Raw genomic sequence first — 20,458 nt, forward strand, 5'->3', positions numbered from 1 at the left:
CAAAAGGCAACCTGAGGTTTTCAAGGGTATCTCAATGTACATTATATTTGTCAATTATAATAATATTCTTTTACATACAATATTTGATTCTTCATTTATGCTTCAGGGCCAAATTTCCATTTGTATTTAGGGCATCTCTCCCTGGGCTACCCAAATGTACTTCATATCATTATGTTCAGAATCATCTTTGTTCTCAAACCTTCCTCATGAGGGTTTGATCTCAGTGAATAGTATCATTCAGTGATGCTGAGTGACCAATATCACCATCTTTGACTCCTTCCTCATCCCCCTTCCCACCACTGTCATTAATTAATCCCTTTGGCTTCTATCTCTGAAATGTCTTTTGTATTCATTCATTCATTCCTCTGTTCCATTGCTTTTGCCACTACCCTTGTCCAGAGATTCATCATATTTCAACTAAACTATCTGTACAATGTCTTAACTGTTTTCACTGACTCTATCACCTTTCCAAATGTACTTTCCACATTCCTGATAGAGAAATCTTCTAAACAATAAGGCAGTAAGATTAAAACTCTTTAGCGAGGTAGTTAACAAACTAGGGTATATCTTTTAGTCTTATTTCTAAATTGATGTCTCCACAAATTCTATTCCCTAGTTCCACCATACACCATAATAGTCACCCTTCCCTGAGTACTGTACTTCATAGTTCTGAGCTTTTATCATTCCATGCATCTAGAAAATCCTCACTCCCTTCTCTAAATACTAGCATGCATTTATTTTTAAAAATCCAGTTCAGGTACTATTTTCTCCATCTCCTTTCATTCAAGCTGTACCCCAAAGTAAGAATTTGTCAGTGCTTCCTATACCCTTACAAAGCCCTATTTATATCCCTAAAAGAGGACTCTTTTAACACATGCATATTGTTTTCTTACTAAATTGTAAGTCCAAACACTGTAAGCATGTCATTTTTAGCTTGGTATCCCCTATGATCTTTGGTGTGTGTTTTATTCATAAGTAGCTCATTGCATGTTCATTAAAAATAACGACTACCCTTAAATGAGTGCTTATTAAATATTAGACTCTATCTCCAATCTTTTACACTATGTTAATTGAGTCATTTAATCCCCAAAATAAATCTATGAAGTAGCTAAATTTTACAAGTAAAGTAGCAAATGCCCTACAAAGTTAAGCAACTTACCCAATGTCAACACTATGTGGTATCAGGACAGGAATCAAGGTCTTTCCTCAACCAACTCATTAGGTAGCCTTAAATGTCTATCTCTGGGTAGTCAAATACAAAAAAATATATAGTGGATTAAAAGGCTATATATGAACACTGACTAAAAACATAGAGAAGCTTTACTCTAGAGCATTGGTGTCTAAAAGGTATTATGGCTAGAATTCATAAATTTAAACTCTGTTTAAAGAATACTATTTCCTACCTCATAAGACTATTTTGGAGAACAAGTGAAATGCAGTATATAAAATGCCTAGCACAGTACCTGGAACACAGTAGGAGCTGAAATACTAGGTTGGTGCAAAAGTAATTACAGTTTTGCCATTAAAAGTAAAATGTTTATATTATTTTCTCAGTTGTGAATAGTACAGAAATTATACCCAGACTTATTTCCTACATCACAAAATCCTGGGGCAAGGAGATGTGCTTTCAATGCATAGTGGCCTAAGTGTCAGACAAAAGGAAGTATTGTTTTAAATTTACACATAAATTTAATAAATTTATAAAACATTTCTCAGCATATCTGATATAGATAGAAAATATGAATGGATTAATAATTGTTTGGACAAAGTTATGAATGATGGCCTTTTAGATCAAGAGATCTTAGCTTTTAAGGCCGATGGCAGGAAATAACATCATATCCCACAATACATTCCTTCTCTGCTGGAAATACAGCACTGGACTATGTGAGACCTGGACCATGAAATTGATCCAATAGCAATAATCATTCCTTGAGCAATGTGCTAGACACTGGGCAATGCAGTTCGTATGTTTCAACACATTTACTTCTCACAAATCACCTATTAGGTTGGTGCTGTTATTGTTGTTATTATTATTATTTTTCAAATGAGGAAACCAGGGTGTAGAGGTTAGGTAATTTGCTCCAAATTGTACTGCTGTGAGTAGCATAGCCAGGATTCAAGTACACAACTGTCTGACTCTGGAGTCTGACCTCTTTACCACTCAGGCTGTTTTTGCTCAGTCTATAATCTACTGTTGTTTTGGAATTTTCTTTTACAAAGGGACATTTTTTTGTGTGATTCATTACATTATAAATACTGGCTTCTTTTAAAAAATTTCATTCAAGCAAAACACTCATTGTCTAGGCAATCCAACTTCTTTTAACAAAAACAGCAGACATAAACAAATTACAATTTATGTAGTCTGAATTTCACTACCATAAAACCAGAAAGCACAGTGTACACTTCCCAATCCAGTCTTTTCCTAGAATGGTTTGAAAACCAACAATGACATCATTGGGGGGTAGACTAACTTCATAGCATATGACTGTATGGTGATGTGTTCTGCGTATGTTATTATCTAATTTTTAAATAAAGGTCATACGGGTAACACATCAAATAAGATATTTTAAAACTTCAGCTCTTCCCAAGTCAGCCACATTGTCCAGTCTTTACATCTACATATTTGCACTGTCATTTCCTGGGTAATTCTCTTTGTCTAATTTGACACCACTGTCTCCTATATAGTCTCGGTCCTTACTTTAAAAAAAAAAAAATCCTCTATAAATAATTGTTCAGTTGATAATTTCATCCTCTATAGGATAATTTAAGTTTTAAATATTTATGTTGGATCTGTGCAATGAAATAAAAATGTGTACAATGAAAGGAAGTACTTAGGCTTTACCATAACTAGCTGTGACATCCCTTTCCTCCACCACATAAAGAAGCAGAAATATGAACACAGAATTCAGAGGTTTAATTTAACATGATGGTGGTTTGGGGGCCCCAGCATCAGATGATAGTAATTATAGGCTTCTCTTGCCAAATTTAGTATTTTTGAAGTTGAGTCAAAGTTTTTATTTAAACCTAAATTTCAACTATTCATAAAGTTATTTTTATTAGTCAGACATCTCAAATGCTGTTTCTCAGTGATTATCTTGAAACTCCAGAGACACCCATTAAAAAATGCTTTTCTCCTTACATGCTTTGAACTGTTAGGTTTTTGTACCACTACTCTTTCATCTTTTTTAGCTTTGTATTTCTGATTTTTTGGCCGGTCCTAACATAATTAAAGTCTAAAGTTATTCTAAAAGAGAGTTAAGATCCTCAGCAAATCACTCTCCAAGGTATTTTTACATATTCTGTCCTAAAATATTTTATTTGGATGAAATATTTAACATTTAAACTGAAAAGTTACAAAATGAAAAACATGTTCAGAAGAGTGTATGTGGAAGAGAAAAAAATAGGATATGTTGAACTCTAAGTGCATAAATAGGAGTTCCCCACTAATTTTTTTTTTAACCAGCTGAAGAAATACAAACTTAACCAACCATCAAAATCTGTGTGTGTCAATTTACGCTAAGTCCTCACTTAACATCATTGATAGGTTTTTGGAAACTGGAACTTAAAGCAAAACAATATATAACAAAACTGATTGTACCATAGGCTAATTGATATAAACAGGAGTTATATGGCATATTTCTGGTCACAAAAACATCACCAACCTCTAAACAAAGACCAAAATACTTCCCATATTAAACATTTAAATAAGTGTGAGGTATACATGCATTTTAAAAATATTAATAAAAACAAGATAATTATTTACCTAATTATTCCAGTTCAGGGTGGCTGCTGGCTGGAGCCTCTCCCAGCAGTTCAGGGCACAGGGCGGGAACCATCCCTGGACAGGACACTATCCCGTGGCAGGACACACTTACACACACACACACACACTCAGATTGGGACCTTGTAGACATGTTAATTCACTTAATTTGCACATCTTTGTGATGTGGGAGGAAACAGCAGTAAATGGAGAAAACTCATGCAGATGGAGAACCTGCAAGCTCCACACAGACGGTGACCCTGACTGGGAATTATTTTTTTTTTTTATCTCTTCAATATTGTTCTGAAATAACGTTGAATGGAATGAAGTTATTAGAGGTTCTGCTATATTTTCTTGTTGTTAGAATCAAGCCTTTATTTTAATTTAAACCATCATTTTGGTCAGTCAAGAAGGTATAGCGGTGTATTTCCTCCCACCAACTATGTGGCCCTTGTAAAGTTATTCTTGCACAATTCTCCAATGTGCAATTATTGCACGTTTCAAAACAGACTTACTCTGTCTTAAACGAAATCCAGCACCATCAATTCATAAAAACTGCTCAAACTACATTTAATAATAGAAACAGGAGATAATACCTTTCCAAAACACATTCGTGGTAGGCTGAATAATGGCCGTCAGAGATATTCAGATCCTAATCCCGGTAGCCTGTAAATGTTGCTTTATTTGGCCAAAAGAGACTTTGCTGATTTAATTAAATTAAGAATTTTGAGATGGAGAGATCCTCGTGGACAATCTTGGTGGCCCTAAATGTAATTTTAAGTGTGAAGAAAGAGAGAGCCCTAACTAGAGAAAGGAAGAAGGCCATCTTATCACTGACGCAGAGACTGGAGTGCTGTGACCAAGAGACGAGGAATGCCAGCAGCCTCTAGAAACTGGAAGAGGCCAGGAACGCACTTTCCCCTAGAGACTGCAGAAGGAACTAGCCCTCTGACTACCCTGACTTTTGTCCGGTAAGATTCATTTTGGAATTCGTGCCCCCAGGTGTGTAAGAGAATAAATTTCTATTTTTAAGACAACAGAAATTAAAAGCCAGAACATTTGGGGTAATTTATTACAGTGCCAATAGAAAACTAAGACAAGCCTGCCCCGCACCCCAAGTTTTGGGAGGGCTCCGCTCTCGCACCCGGCACCAGGACCCACTGGGCCTGCGCTCCCCGCGGCTTTCAGGGACCCTGCAGCCCCCACCCACCTGCCTGCAAAGCCGAGGGTTAAGCTGGGGAAAGGGGGCCTTTAGGAAAGAGACCCCCCTGGAAAAGCTCGGCAGCTCCAAAAACACGAATGAAACTCAGCTCTAGCCTCCGCCCCTCCAGTTGCTGGTGGTCCCTCTTGCGGTTCGTCTGACGCTAGGGGACTAGGCGCATCGCCTAGCGAGACTCCAGTGGCCTTTCTGGCCAGTTTGTAACCGGAACTAGACCGACCCCGGCCGCCCCCTCCAGTGCTGGAGCGGGTGAGGAATGGCCACGCCGGAGAGGAGGGGGAGGAAAGCCTGGGCCACTGTGGGGCCTGACCTTTGCTCCACCTCTTAGGTGCTCACGACCCAGAGTGGTGCCCTGCTTGGCACTGCCACTGGATCCTCTGGCTTATGAAGCCGTCCAGGACCGGATTGGGGGGTGGTGGTCCTTAGTTCTCTTAGTGGGGTCATGCAGAGCGGTTTCCTTGAGGTCCCACGCCAGTCTCAGGAAGCCGGAAACGCAAGATGCCGGGCCCTCGGCCCAAACCCGTGACGCGGCCCAAGGGGCAAGGCGGATACCCAGGCGACGCCTAAAGGGCCGGACTCTGACCACCCCCTCCGGACGCTGCAGGGCTCCGCCGGCCAGAGGCGGCCTTGGCGCCAACCACACCTACCAGCGAGGGCCCCCGGGCCCCCCGATGCGCCCTCCTAGTCCCATTGCTCCTTCGGGGAGTTCCGAGGTGACTCAGAGACGCAGCTGACACAATTCTGAGGCCCCCAGGTAAGCCTGGAGCTACGGGATGGAGACGTTACCTGGTTTTGAAAGGCCCAGCTAAGCCAGCGAGACCCGCGTGCGCTCCGCGGGGAAGCAAGCCTCCCCAGGGGCGCACCTGGAAGCGCTCCAGCCCCCTGGTCCTTATCTCTGAATCGAAACCCGAACCTGGACCCATCTAGATAATTGGACTGAGCAATTAAGGACGCTTCACTCTCAACTGTTAGCATTTTTTCCTAAGGCTCTCGGAGGCGGAATCAGCTGGAAAGGAACATTGCTAAGTAGGAATTTCAGGCACCTGTGAACTGAGCCTACTCAACAATCAGCCCTTACTCTTAACCAAACTCAGCAAAGGAAGAAAGATCAAGTTGCTGAGGATGCACAGAGCCACCTGGGTGCGGTCCTTTAGAAACAGGAATTCTGAGTCAGTAGATATGGAAATGTTATGGTTTGCAGTCTTCAGAACATGCTGCTTTTATGCCTTTCACATGATTCTCCTTGGACTGCCATGTAAAGTCCAAGAAACAAGTCGAATGTTTGTATATTCATAGAAAAAACATCTGTAAGGGTGCACACCGACTGTTAACCACGTTTCGCGGGTAGGGGAAACAAGGGAGTTAGTTACATTTTTTACTCCATTGACTTTGGATTTTGTATTTTTCCAGTTATATTTACTTTCATAATTTAGAAAGCTAATAAAACATGTTTAAAGAAACAAAAAAAAAAGAAAACTAAGACAACATTTTACATATATGGCTGCATTTTATAAATAGGAGAATTGTTGCCAAATATGTTAAAGTCAATTTACTAATCTTTCAAAACCAGCATTCTCAAAGTTAAGTAATGAAGTGAGAGAACTTCTGGTTTCCAGTCTAGTATGTAAGGAGCTTAAAAGTTGCTCCTGTGTCCTAAAAAGTTTTAAAAAACTCAACAAACTGAAAAAAATCAATTCTTCTTTAATCTGCCATAGAAATGAGGTTATAGGCACTTACCATTTGTAAATTTGCTTACATGGATTAACTCATTTACATGGATTAATACAACTGTTAATTGTGAGACACAGGATTTAGGGACATTTTACAGACACAGAAATGTTAAGCAATTTGCCTAAGCCCTGTCCTCCAATGCACTCTGAGAAGGCACCACAGTGCTTTTCTCCCTTGAATAGGTAAACCCTTTCCATGTAAGTTGGCTATTTTTTGAGGTACCAGTCTGAAGAATCATTTCAAATAATTATCAATATTAAGACTTACAAAAGATATAATACCTAATCATCAATTCCAAGTTCCCCATTGTAGTGAGATATAATTGATACTACATTCTTTAAAATGTATTTATTTATCAAATACAAATAAAGAGCCTTCTACATACAAGACACCACTGCAGTAGAGTTGGCCACTGAGGAGCTAACAATCCACCAAAGAAATGCCATGAGTAAGTATAACAAAGAGATGGTCAGATAAATCATTTCCAAGCAAATGCTTTCTTAATTTGCTGAGTTTAGATATTTTTAAACATCAAATGTATTTGTTTTCCTAAGTTTTGTCATTCTTGGCTGGGGTCAAAAATAAACGTCTATTTCCTTATTTAACGTTTTCTTTACCAACTGCTCACCACCAGGTGGTTGTTTCAATTAACCAACTGTTATATAATCTAGCTTAAAAGAAGGGCCAGGCCTGGTGGCTCAGGCCTGCAATCCAAGCACTTTAGGAGGCAGAGGCAGGAGGATCGCTTGAGCTCAGTGGTTTGAGAGCAACCTGGGCAACGTGGTGAAACCTCGCCTCTACAAAAAATACAAAAATTAACCAGGCATGGGGGCATGCACCTGTAGTCCAGCCTACTTGGGAGGCTAAGGTGGGAAGATCACCTGAATGGAGGCTACAGTGAGTGAGATCGTGGCACTGCACTCCAGCCTGGGTGACAGGGATTGTAAAGGAAAAAAACCATGAACAATTTAATCCAAGGACTATTAATGGTTTTACTATTATAAGTTGAATGAATGAGTAACCATGGTAAAACTAACTGAATTACAGACTCAGCATCTGCTCAGTTCCAGAGAGCTGAACCACAAAATACTTTCAACTTCATAAGTAATATTTTTACTAATACAAAGAATTCACTTTTTCTGGGTGAAGCATTTCATGTAATACAATGTCTGTAATAGCACTGACTAGCCCTTTTCTGACAAGTTTTCTCAGCAGCAATTTGATATTTAAAAAACTGTAAACCCTGGTAAGCCAACAATGTATTGCAATGGTAGTAAGAAATAAATATTCACTTAATTCAATAAAGCAACTCTTCAATGTTATTTTTATATTAGCCAAAGATTTAAGCCAGAATAAGAAAAAACAAATAACTAAAAGAAATATAATCCAACTTAATAAAATAAATAGCATACTTTCTAGCAGAAGGCAAGAAATAACTAAGATCAGAGCAGAACTGAAGGAGATAGAGACACAAAAAACCCTCCAAAAAAAATCAATGAATCCAGGAGCTGGTTTTTTGAAAAGATCAACAAAATTGATAGACCACTAGCAAGACTAATAAAGAAGAAAAGAGAGAAGAATCAAATAGATGCAATAAAAAATGATAAAGGGGATATCATCACCGACCCCACAGAAATACAAACTACCATCAGAGAATACTATAAACACCTCTACGCAAATAAACTAGAAAACCTAGAAGAAATGGATAATTTCCTGGACAGTTACACTCTCCCAAGACTAAACCAGGAGGAAGCTGAATCCCTAAATAGACCAATAGCAGGCTCTGCAATAATTAATAGCCTACCAACCAAAGAAAGTCCAGGACCAGACAGATTCACAGCTGAATTCTACCAGAGGTACAAGGAGGAGCTGGTACCATTCCTTCTGAAACTATTCCAATCAATAGAAAAAGAGGGAATCCTCCCTAACTCATTCTATGAGGCCACCATCATCCTGATACCAAAGCCTGGCAGAGACACAACAAAAAAAGAGAATTTTAAACCAATATCCCTGATGAACATCAATGCAAAAATCCTCAATAAAATAGTGGCAAACCGAATCCAGCAGCACATCAAAAAGCTTATCCACCATGATCAAGTGGGCTTCATCCCTGGGATGCAAGGCTGGTTCAACATAATGCAAATCAATAAACGTAATCCAGCATATAAACAAAAGCAAAGACAAAAACCTCATGATTATCTCAATAGATGCACAAAAGGCCTTTGACAACATTCGACAGCCCTTCATGCTAAAAACTCTCATAAATTCAGTATTGATGGAACTTATCTCAAAATAATAAGAGCTATTGATGACAAACCCACAGCCAATATCATACTGAATGGGCAAAAACTGGAAGCAGTCTCTTTGAAAACTGGCACAAGACAGGGACGCCCTCTCTCACCACTCCTATTCAACATCGTGTTGGAAGTTCTGGCTAGGGCAATCAGGCAAGAGAAAGAAATAAAGAGTATTCAGTTAGGAAAAGAAGAAGTCAAATTGTCCCTGTTTGCAGATGACATGATTGTATATCTAGAAAACCCCATCGTCTCAGCCCAAAATCTCCTTTAGCTGATAAGCAACTTCAGCAAAGTCTCAGGATACAAAATCAATGTGCAAAAATCACAAGCATTCTTATACACCAGTAACAGACAAACAGAGAGCCAAATCATGAATGAACTCCCATTCACAATAGCTTCAAAGAGAATAAAATACCTAGGAGTCCAACTTACAAGGGATGTAAAGGACCTCTTCAAGGAGATCTACAAACCACTGCTTAGTGAAATAAAAGAGGACAGAAACAAATGGAAGAACATACCATGCTCATGGATAGGAAGAATCAATATTGTGAAAATGGCCATACTGCCCAAGGTAATTTATAGATTCAATGCCATCCCTATTAAGCTACCAATGACTTTCTTCACAGAATTGGAAAAAACTGCTTTAAAGTTCATATGGAACCAAAAAAGACCCTGCATTGCCAAGAAATTCCTAAGCCAAAAGAATAAAGCTGGAGGCATCATGCTACCTGACTTCAAACTATGCTACCAGGCTACAGTAACCAAAACAGCATGGTACTGGTACCAAAACAGAGATACAGACCAATGGAACAGAACAGAGCCCTCAGAAATAATATCACATGTCTACAGCCATCTAATCTTTGACAAACCTGACAAAAACAAGAAATGGGGAAAGGATTCCCTATTGAATAAATAGTGCTCAGAAAATTGGCTAGCCATAAGCAGAAAGCTGAAACTGGATCCTTTTCTTACTCCTTATATGAAAATTAATTCAAGATGGATTAGGGACTTAAATGTTAGACCTAAAACCATAAAAACCCTAAAAGAAAACCTAGGTAATACCATTCAGGACATAGGCATAGGCAAGGACTTCATGTCTAAAACACCTAAAGCAACGGCAACAAAAGTCTAAATTGAGAAATGGGATCTAATTAAACTAAAGAGCTTCTGCACAGCAAAAGAAACTACCATCACAGTGAACAGGCAATCTACAGAATGGGAGAAATTTTTTGCAATCTACTCATCTGACAAAGGGCTAACATACAGAACCTACAAAGAACTCAAACAAATTTACAAAAAAAAAAACAACAAACAACCCCATCAAAAAGTGGGCAAAGAATATGAACAGACACTTCTCAAAAGAAGACATTCATACAGCCAACAGACACATGAAAAAATGCTAACATCACTTGCCATCAGAGAAATGCAAATCAAAACCACAATGAGATACCATCTCCCACCAGTTAGAATGGCGATCACTAAAAAGTCAGGAAACAACAGGTGCTGGAGAGGATGTGGAGAAATAGGAACACTTTTACACTGTTGATGGGACTGTAAACTAGTTCAACCATTGTGGAAGACAGTGTGGCGATTCCTCAAGGATCTAGAACTAGAAATACCATTTGACCCAGCCATCTCATTACTGGGTATATACCCAAACGATTATAAATCATGCTGCTATAAAGACGGGTGCACATGTATGTTTATTGCAGCACTATACAAATAGCAAAGACTTGGAATCAACCCAAATGTCCATCAGTGACAGACTGGATTAAGAAAATGTGGCACATATACACCATGGAATACTATGCAGCCATAAAAAAGGATGAGTTCGTGTCCTTTGTAGGGACATGGATGCAGCTGGAAACCATCATTCTCAGCAAACTATCACAAGAACAGAAAACCAAAAACCGCATGTTCTCCTTCATAGGTGGAAATTGAACAATGAGATCACTTGGACATAGGAAGGGGATCATCACACACCGGGGCCTATCATGGGGAGGGGGGAGGGGGGAGGGTGGAGGGATAGCATTAGGAGATATACCTAATGTAAATGACGAGTTAATGGGTGCAGCACACCAACATGGCACATGTATACATATGTAACAAAACTGCACGTTGTGCACATGTACCCTAGAATTTAAAGTATAATAAAATAATAATAATAATAACAATAAAAAAAGAAGATACACAACTAAGAGGTAGACTTATGACTTGAACCTCAGTTCGTGTGACTCCATAGTCTGTGAGTTTAACTACATCTCTACCTTCCATTCTCTTCTGCATATCAAATTAAATTTTCAGATTCTTAAAAAAAAAAAAAAACATACTTTCTACTTATTTTTCAATGCTTGTCAAGTTTTATAAATGTGCAGGTCCTATACAAATAAAAAATTTTAATAATAGGTTCCAAACTATAGACTCAAAATGCAAAGCAAAAAAATCAGATGAATAACCCCAAACAGAAATAATACAAAAACGTTCATTATAAAGGTATATATTTCTAATATTCAAAGGCAAGATATATAGATGTCTGAGCATGCTAAACTGTAGTCTCCCATAAAAGAAATAAGTCCTGAACATCCCAGAGGTAAAGAAAACAATGAGGTTTTAAAAGTAGGCACTAAAATTATTTGAATTAAGACACAAGAAAAGATACATAGAAATGAGGGAAGCAGAGGAAGCAAAAATAAAAATACTGATAATAAAATTATTAGCTGCTCATTATATGCTATTGTGTTAAGTAATTTATATTTATTAGATTCTCACATCCATGATATAAAGTCAATATTCTTATCCTTTTATAGATTAGAAATCAGAGGCTCAGAGAAGGATATCACTACAACAATGAGCAAAAGAACTATGGCTTGAGCATGGGCATTTCTTACTCTAAAAATAATGTTCTTAACTGCTGCCATGTGCTAACCTACTTAGCAAGCAAAAAGAAATAGGAAAAAAAATGACTCTTTTAATTTTGTGTGGTTTTTTATTTTGAAATAATTTCAAGCACACCTAGAGGGAAGAATATTACAAAAGAGAGAATTATTAAACAAATGTGATAAAATGTTAACAATTGAAGGATCTGGGAGAAGAATATTATGGAGTTCCATGTATTATCCTTGTAACTTTTAGGTATGTTTAAAATTATTTCAAATTTAAAAGTCACAAAAAAATTTAACTGTGTATTTTTACACATTTTTTTCCTTAATCAGAATCATTAGAGAGTAAATTTGTAGATGTGGTGCCCCATTATTTCTACATACTTCAGTGTGTATTTCCTAAGAGTAAGAACATTCACTAATCGTCTTAATAATGTCCTTAAAACCCAAGAACTATTGTAATCCAGAATCCTGTAATCCAGGATCATATATTGCATTTAGCTGCCATGTCTCTTTAATCTCCTTAATCGGAAATAGTTCTTTTTCTCTTTCACAACCTTTCCCATGGAAGGCCAGTTACTTTGTAGAATGCCCCTCAGTTTTGTTTTTGTCTGATATTTCCTCATGATTAAATTCAGACCACATATTTTTGGTAAGAATATCACAGAAGCTGTGCTGTGTCTTTTTCACAATCAGAATGCACATGATGTCAGTTTGTCTCATTGTTGGTGATTTTTAACTGACCAAGTCATTAAATGGTTTCTATCGGGTTTTTCCACTGTAAATTTGATTTTTTTCTCTTTGTAATTTATACATAATTTGTGGGGAAATAACTTGAGGCTATATAAATATCCTGCTCCTCATCAAACTGCCACACAATAGGTTTAGCATCCATTAATAATTCTTACCTGAATGAAATATTACCATGATGGTTACCTAATAGCTCATTTTTTAACTCTTTATTCCTTCTACATCTTGGTTGGCATTTTACTATAAAGAAGGGATTTTCCTTTTCCCCCATTTATTTATATCAGTATATACCCATAAGTCCTTACTTTATTCTATAGATTAAATCCATTATTATTGTCATTTTGATGCTCAAATTTTTCCAAATTTGACCAGTGGAGCCCTTTCGAGCTGATTCCTGTATCCTTCTGATACATCGCCCTGATTTTTTTAGCATGCTTTAATTTTCGGCATAAGATTGTATCTTAGGCTCATTTTGTACTTTTCTGTTCCAGCCCTAGCTAGTTTCTTTCCCAACATGCCTTTATTTATTTTAGCGAAGACATTGTTTATCAAGATTTGAGTACTAAATATACTCACTACTACTGGGGTATCATTGTTTTGGGCCCTCTTAGTGCACAGAGCTGGGAAATGCATACACATACATAGGTAGATGATAGGGATAGATAGATGGGTGGATAGATAAGTTCGATAGATGATAAATAGATAGATAGATGATAGATAAACAGAGAGATACTCAGATAGCTGATAGACAGGTACATAGAACAAGCTGTGAATTCATACTGATATCTTCAATCCCAATCACAGGATTCACTCTACTCTTTTCCCAATCCCATGGCTGTCTTCCTTTCAACAATGAGGAATCAGACTTCTTTTACACTCAATTTATTTGTTTGCCCAATCCTTAAAAACACATAAAGCAGTAACATATTACTAACTTACAACATCAAAAACAACAGTGCTACTTATTAAAGTTCAGTACTTATATATAGTTCTTTTGGTCTTTATTCCTAGGTTAAGTTTCCAAAACACTATATCAAAAAATAACTTGGGTCCATTGCCCCCGTCTTCAATGTGATTGTATTTTTATTTGAAATACTTTCACTTGTTTCTGTTTGAATTCCATTTTAGATTCCTCTGATTTTTATTAGATTTATTTTGTGGGTTTAGTTTGAGTATGTAAAATATTAGCAAGATTACAAAGGTTAAAACTGTATGAAAAATTATACTTGGGGAGGCATCACTCCCTCATTCTCAACTGTTGATGCTCACTCACTCCTAGTAGGTAACCAATCTTATTGGTTTCTGGGTTTTTCATTCCTGCGTTTCTTTTTGCAAAAATGAACAGATATATGTCTATTTTCTTGTATCTCCTTCTTTCTCTTACCCAAAAGATAGCATACTATATATACTTCATACAATTTTAACTTTGCTTTTCCAACTTAACAATATATTCTGCAAATCACTTCATATCAGTCTTAGAGATCTTTTCCTTTTAAATTTCCATAGTACTTCATTCTATGAATGTGCCATAAATTAATTTAGCCAACCTCCTATGGATGGACATTTAGGTTGTTCCTAATATTGTAAAATTACAAACAATGCTTCAATAAATAAATGTGTGCATATAAATTCTCATACAGTTAGATATATATTTTCAGGGTAAATACTCAGAAGTGGAATTGCTAGGTCAAAAGGTAATAACAGGTAATTTTGTTAGATAATGTCAAATTTTCCTTTATAAGTTTTGTACCAATTTTTATTCCTACCAGGAATGTATGAAAGTGCTATCCCACATCTTGCCAGCAGAATATGTCGCCAAGATTTTTGAGTTTTTGCGTATCTGATAAGTCAGGAAGGGTATCAGTATAATTTTACTTTCTCATATTCTCACTTCTCATATTATGAGTAAAACTGAACATATTTCCTTATGTTTAAGAGCCATCTATGTATGTAGACATGTTTTATATATAATATACATATTATAGACTATATGGTGTTAGAAGTTAGATTAATGATTACTCTCAGAGAAAGACAAATGGTGACTGGCAGTAAAATGTGAAAATTCAATGAGCTCATGATATATGCACTTTTTGAATATATTTCATTGAAAGATATTTTTTAATAATGAATGTCTTCCAAATAGAAGAAGGAATTTATAGGGATTAAGGAAAATATAATCAATCAAAAGGAAATTTGGTAATAAGAGAGGAAGGCAAAAATTAAATCATATAAATGTCATTAAAAAATTAAAACATAAAATGATAGGTGTTAAATCTATCAGTCATCACAACAAATGTACATGGACTACGTTATCCAATTAAAAGAGAGACATTAGCAATTTAGATAGAATAGACAGTATATACCTATATGGTATTTACAAGAGACATTTTTTTTTTATAATAGCCATCCTAACAGATATAAGGTGATATTTTAAAGTGGTTTTGATTTGCACTTCCCCGATAATGAGTAATGTTCAGCATCTTTTCATATACTTATTGGCCATTTGTATGTCTCATTTGGAGAAATATCTATTCAAATCCTTTGTCCAGTTTTTATTTCTTATGTTTTTATTTTTTATTTTTTCAATTTATGACTGCTCTGTAAAGGTTTTGACTTTTTAATAAGGTTATGTGCTTTTTGCTATTGAGTTGAAGGAGATCCTTATATATTTTAGATATTGACCCCTAATTAGATAAGTGGCCTGCAAATATTTTCTTCCACTTCATGGGTTGGCTTTTCATTATGTTAAATGTTTCCTTTGCTTGTAGAAACTTTTTACTTTGATGTAGTATCATTTGTCTACTTTCGCTTTTGTTGCCTGTGCTTTTAGTGACATATCCAAGAAATCATTGTCAAGACTAATGTCACAAAATTTTCCCGTTTTCTTCTAGGAGTTTTACAGTTTCAGGTTTTATATTGAAGTCTAATCCATTTCGAGTTGATTTTGTATATAGTGTAAGATAAAGGTCTCACTTCATTCTTTTACATGTGGAATCCACTCTCCCGACACCATTTTGTTGAAAAAACTGTTCTTTTCCCATCATGTATTCTTGGCACCCTTGTTATAAATCAGTTGACCATATATGTGTGGGATTATTTCTGGACCCTTTATTCTGTTGCATTGCTATATGTGTCTGTCTTTATGTGAGTACCATACTACGTTAATTACTGTAGCTTTGTAATCAACTTTGAAACCAGGAAGTGTTATGCCTACAGTTTTGTTCTTGCTAAAGATAGTTTAGGGTATTTAGGGTCCTTTGTGAATTTTAGGATTGATTTTCTATTTACATAAAAAATTGGATTATTGATAAAGATTAAATACAACCTGTAAATTGGTTTAGGTGGTATTAAAATTTTAACATTATTAAATCTTCCACTCTAGGAAAATGGGATGTCTTTACATTTTATTTTCAGCAATGTCTTGTAGTTTTCAGGATCTAAGTCTTTTATCTATTTAGTTGTTAAGTATTTTATTCTTTTCGATACAATTGTAAATGAGATTGTTTTCTCTAATTCCCTTTCACATAGTTCATTGTTAGTGTATAGAGACACAACATATTTTTGTATGTTGATTTTTTATCCTGCAATATCATTAAATATATTTGTTAGCTCTAACAGTTGGGTTTATTTTTTATTGATACAGAATAATTGTACATATTTATGAGGTACGTGTGATATTTTAATACATGCATACAATGTTTAACGATCTTGAATATTTATCATTACTTTCGGCTGGGAACATTTCACATCTCTTCTAGACTATCTTTATTAACATTAGTCACTCTACGGTGCTATCAAAACTTATTCCTTCTGTCTAACTCTAGTTTTGAACTCATTAACCAACTTCTCTTCATCTCCTATCCCTTCCCAGCCTCTGTGAACTAGCATTCCATTCTCTACCTCCATGAGATAAACTTTTTAGTTCCCATTTATGGGTAAGAACATGCGATATTTGTCTTTCTGTACTCGGCTTGTTTCACTTAAGATAATGTCCTGTCTCTATCTCTTTATCTCTTAAAAAAAACAGTAGAAAATGTAAACTAAGTGAAACAAATTAAGCAATAGTTAAGCAATGGAGCATCGATTATTTCCTTAGACAATTTTATGGTCATGTGATGTGCTGCATACCAGTCAAAATAATAGTTATGAGATTTTAAATATCTGGTGCCATACATGTCATAGAAAATTTTGCTAAGTTGTCTATATCTCAAATTAGATATTTGAACTCATACAAATTAAAAGGTAAATTTGGCAAAATCAACCCCCTCCCCCGCTTTTTTTTTGGAGATAGAGTCTCGCTCTGTCTCCCAGGCTGGAGGAGTGAGAGGCGTGATCTCAACTCACTGCAACCTCCGCCTCCCGAGTTCAAGTGATTCTCCTGCCTCAGCTTCCCGAGTAGCTGGGACTACAGTCACCTGCCACCACGCCTGGCTAATTTTTTGTATTTTTTAGTAGAAACAGGTTTTCGCCATGTTAGCCAGGATAGTCTCGATCTCCTGACCTCATGATCCGCCCCCCTCAGGCTCCCAAAGTGCTGGGATTACAGGCATGAGCCACCACGCCCGGCCTGTTTTATTCTTTTATTATCATTTTTCCCTGAGTTTTGAATCATACCAAATGTTTGTGGAAAATACCAAGATGCATTTACTTGCTTTTGTTGACATTTTAGGTTTAATTTTATTGCCTATGATCCATACAGTGATGTATAGAAATAGATTGTGTGTTATTTAGTGGAGGAACAGTGGATTTGCAACCTGGGTTAGAATGCTGATTCTCATTTCCTAGAGGTGTGACCATTAACTAGCTACTAGACCTCTCTAAAACAGCTTGCACAGTAAAATAGAGGCAATAGTACCCTTCATATCTTGTTATGAGGATTAAATGATATAATAATATAGCATCACAATTTTTAAGGTCCTATGTAAAACAGTTCATATCATTATTTAAAACCACTTCCTAATTATTTCAAAATTTCTTCCTAATTCCTGTGAATCTTTACCACTGCTCTTCTTCTGGCTTGATTTCTGATGTCTTTCAAGGAATCATCTTTTTGTACCTTACTGTATTTTTTTCTATTTACCTTTTATTTGACTTTAAATATTCATTGCTTTGATTGGAAAGTCTCCAGAAAACCACCTTTTTTAATCTTGTTTCCATGTCCTGAGAGCCCATAAAAGATGTGATTTTAAAAAATCAAATCTTATTATTGAACATCTTCAGTGGAGCCAGCCTTTCACTTCTAGTATTTTGTTTTCTTATGTTACATCATGGTCTTTAAAAAAAGAAAATGAAAATACCACTTGTATTTGTAAATTTCTTGGTTTTCTGCCAGAAACTTCATAGAAATCCTTTTTGAGTTCTCTTCTGAGAATAACATTCATTTTCTGGAAAAATATGCATAATGGAATGTGAAAAGCATATTATTTGTTGCATTCGGTATGCATTCCCTGTAAAGATAGCAAAATATGTGGAGTAAAATTGAAATATGCTCAGATTTTTAAAAAGAATATGTGGACAGGGCACGGTGGCTCATGCCTGTAATACCAGCACTTTGGGAGGCCACAGTGGGAATATTACTTGAGGTCAGGATTTCGAGAACAGCCTGGTCAACATGGTGAAACCTTGTCTCTACTAAAAATGCAAAAATTAGCCGGGCATGGTGGTGCAGGCCTGTAATCCCAGCTACTCGGGAGGCCTAGGCAGGAGAATTGCTTGAATCTGGGAGGCAGAGTTTGCAGTGAGCTGGAATTGCACCCCTGCACCGCCCCCTCCTCCCCAGAAGACAGAGCAAGATTCTGTCGAGAGAGAGAGAGAGAGAGAGAGAGAGAGAGAGAGAGAAGAAATATGATCCCCAAAGTTGGAGCTGGAGCCCTCTTGGGAGGTGTTTAGGTCATGGGAGCAGATCCCTCCTGAATGGCTTGGGGCCCTCCTAGCAGTAAGGAGTTCACATGAGATCTGGTTGTTAAAAAGTCTGGGACCTCCCTCCTGTCTCTGTTGCCCCACTTTCACCATGTGACACACTAGCTCCCCTTTGCCTTCTGCCATTAATAAAAGCTTCCTGAGGCCTCACCAGAATCAGTTACTGATGCCATGCTTCTTGTACAGTTTGCAGAATCGTGAGTCAAACAAACCTCTTTTCTTTATGAATTACCCAGCCTCAGGTGGGTATCACTAGATATTCCTTTATATCTAGTGATACCAAATGGACTATCATGGAAACTTCCTTCAGTACAAATAAAAATTTCTTGACGATGGGGGATAATATTTTATCCTCCATCTTTTGACAATATTTTTCAAAAGATGGAGGATAAAACATCAAATTGCTACTCCAGAGTTAATTCTGTCCAGCAAAGAAAAAACCAACCAGTAACAAGGATGTGTTGTAAACCTTCAAAAGGAAACAACTAAGGGACTTAAGCTACAAAAAGAAAAGAAAAGGAAGGCTGACTATAGAAGAATAAGTGCTACAGACATATAGAAGGCAATGAGCATTACAGAAGAAAGGCGCCTGTAATCCCAGCTACTTGGGAGGCTGAGGCAGAAGAGTTACTTGACCCCAGGACTTCAAGGCCAGCCTGGGTAACATAATGAGACCCCCTTCTCTTAAAAAAAAAAAAAAGTTATATATTCTTTTGTCAGACTCTTTAAAAGAAAAAACATCAAGAGATAATAAAATTCTGATAATAAGTATCTCCACATATTTTTAGGAAAGGAGAAAGATAAAGTGGCTGATGTTGTAACATCTCAGTGAATGCCCAGATGATTTGTTAAAGGATACTATAAAAAGGTGGAAAAAAGGGTATGCAATCAAATATGATAAAATAATATTAAGAATACTATAATCCAAAGTAAACTAGGTTTCAAAAATATATTAAGAATAAAAAGATTTTAAATTATGCATATAGTAAGAAGACAATGAAGGAAGACATGTCTCCTCTTTACATGAATAATAAATTGCAAAGAGAAAGAGAAACTGGAATTCTTACCTTGCTTTCCTCTTCTCAATCAAGAAGAATAAAATTCAGACAAGAAAGAGTAGAACACATATCAGAAAAGGGAAATAAAATCCTAAACAGAATAAATTACAGCACTATCTCATTCTGGTAAGTCTTTTCAGCAGTATGGTCTTGTTTCCAACATGCCCTTCCAGCTCTAAATTTAATTCTGCTATTTGAAGATCGAGGGACATGTTTTCAAGTTCAAAGTAAGATAAGGTTTATTTTTAGTAAAAACCATGTCTGCCAGAGCATCTGCTTCACTTACACCCTTTATTACTAAAAATGCCCCAGCCCCTACTGAAAGGGTAGCCCTATGTAGGTCACATAACCTTGCCATCTGGCTAAAGCTGATTAGACCAAGGGTGTGACCTTGGCCAAATTATGCCAATGGCATAATGAAACAAAATGGTTTGGGCTAAACAAATCAGATTCTTCCAGAATACTCATTTGGAAACATGGAAATAGCCAAGCTGTTATCAATAGATGGGAGGCTTAAAAAATTTCTATAGATAGGTGTCTTGAGTAGAGTCAAGGCCATGAGGGGGGTTATGGAACACAGAAGAAATAAGAAAATAAATACTGAGGAAGCACAGGCTGTAAAGTAAAGGTGATATGGAAGGCCTTAGGAAGAGTATTAACTAGTGACAGAAGATCAGCCATGGCAGGAGGAGCAGGGATGGGGGCAGGCAGTGCATGCTGTTAGTGGGATGGAAAGCCGCAGTCTTGGTGTTTGAGTCCTTCTGGGAAGATCAACAGACCCCTCCCAGCTGCTAAGGTATTTACGCGGCATTGTATCCTCCAAGATTCTGAGCTGACATTCCATT

At 36.8% G+C, this 20,458-nt stretch overlaps 1 long non-coding RNA gene across 1 annotated transcript in view; it reads right to left on the bottom strand.

Moving 5' to 3' along the window:
• Nucleotides 1–13,516: 13,516 nt before the first annotated feature.
• Nucleotides 13,517–20,458, bottom strand: part of LOC112606439 — a 33,532-nt gene continuing 26,590 nt past the window's right edge. Inside the window, exons 4-5 of the long non-coding RNA XR_003115635.1 lie at nt 17,717–17,796; nt 13,517–13,536 (exon numbers count right to left, since the gene is read on the bottom strand). This is a non-coding gene — a long non-coding RNA (uncharacterized LOC112606439). The remainder of the gene's footprint in view (nt 13,537–17,716; nt 17,797–20,458) is intronic.

This window comes from Theropithecus gelada, chromosome 1 (assembly GCF_003255815.1).
Source record: "Theropithecus gelada isolate Dixy chromosome 1, Tgel_1.0, whole genome shotgun sequence".
Taxonomy (NCBI): Eukaryota; Metazoa; Chordata; class Mammalia; order Primates; family Cercopithecidae; genus Theropithecus; species Theropithecus gelada.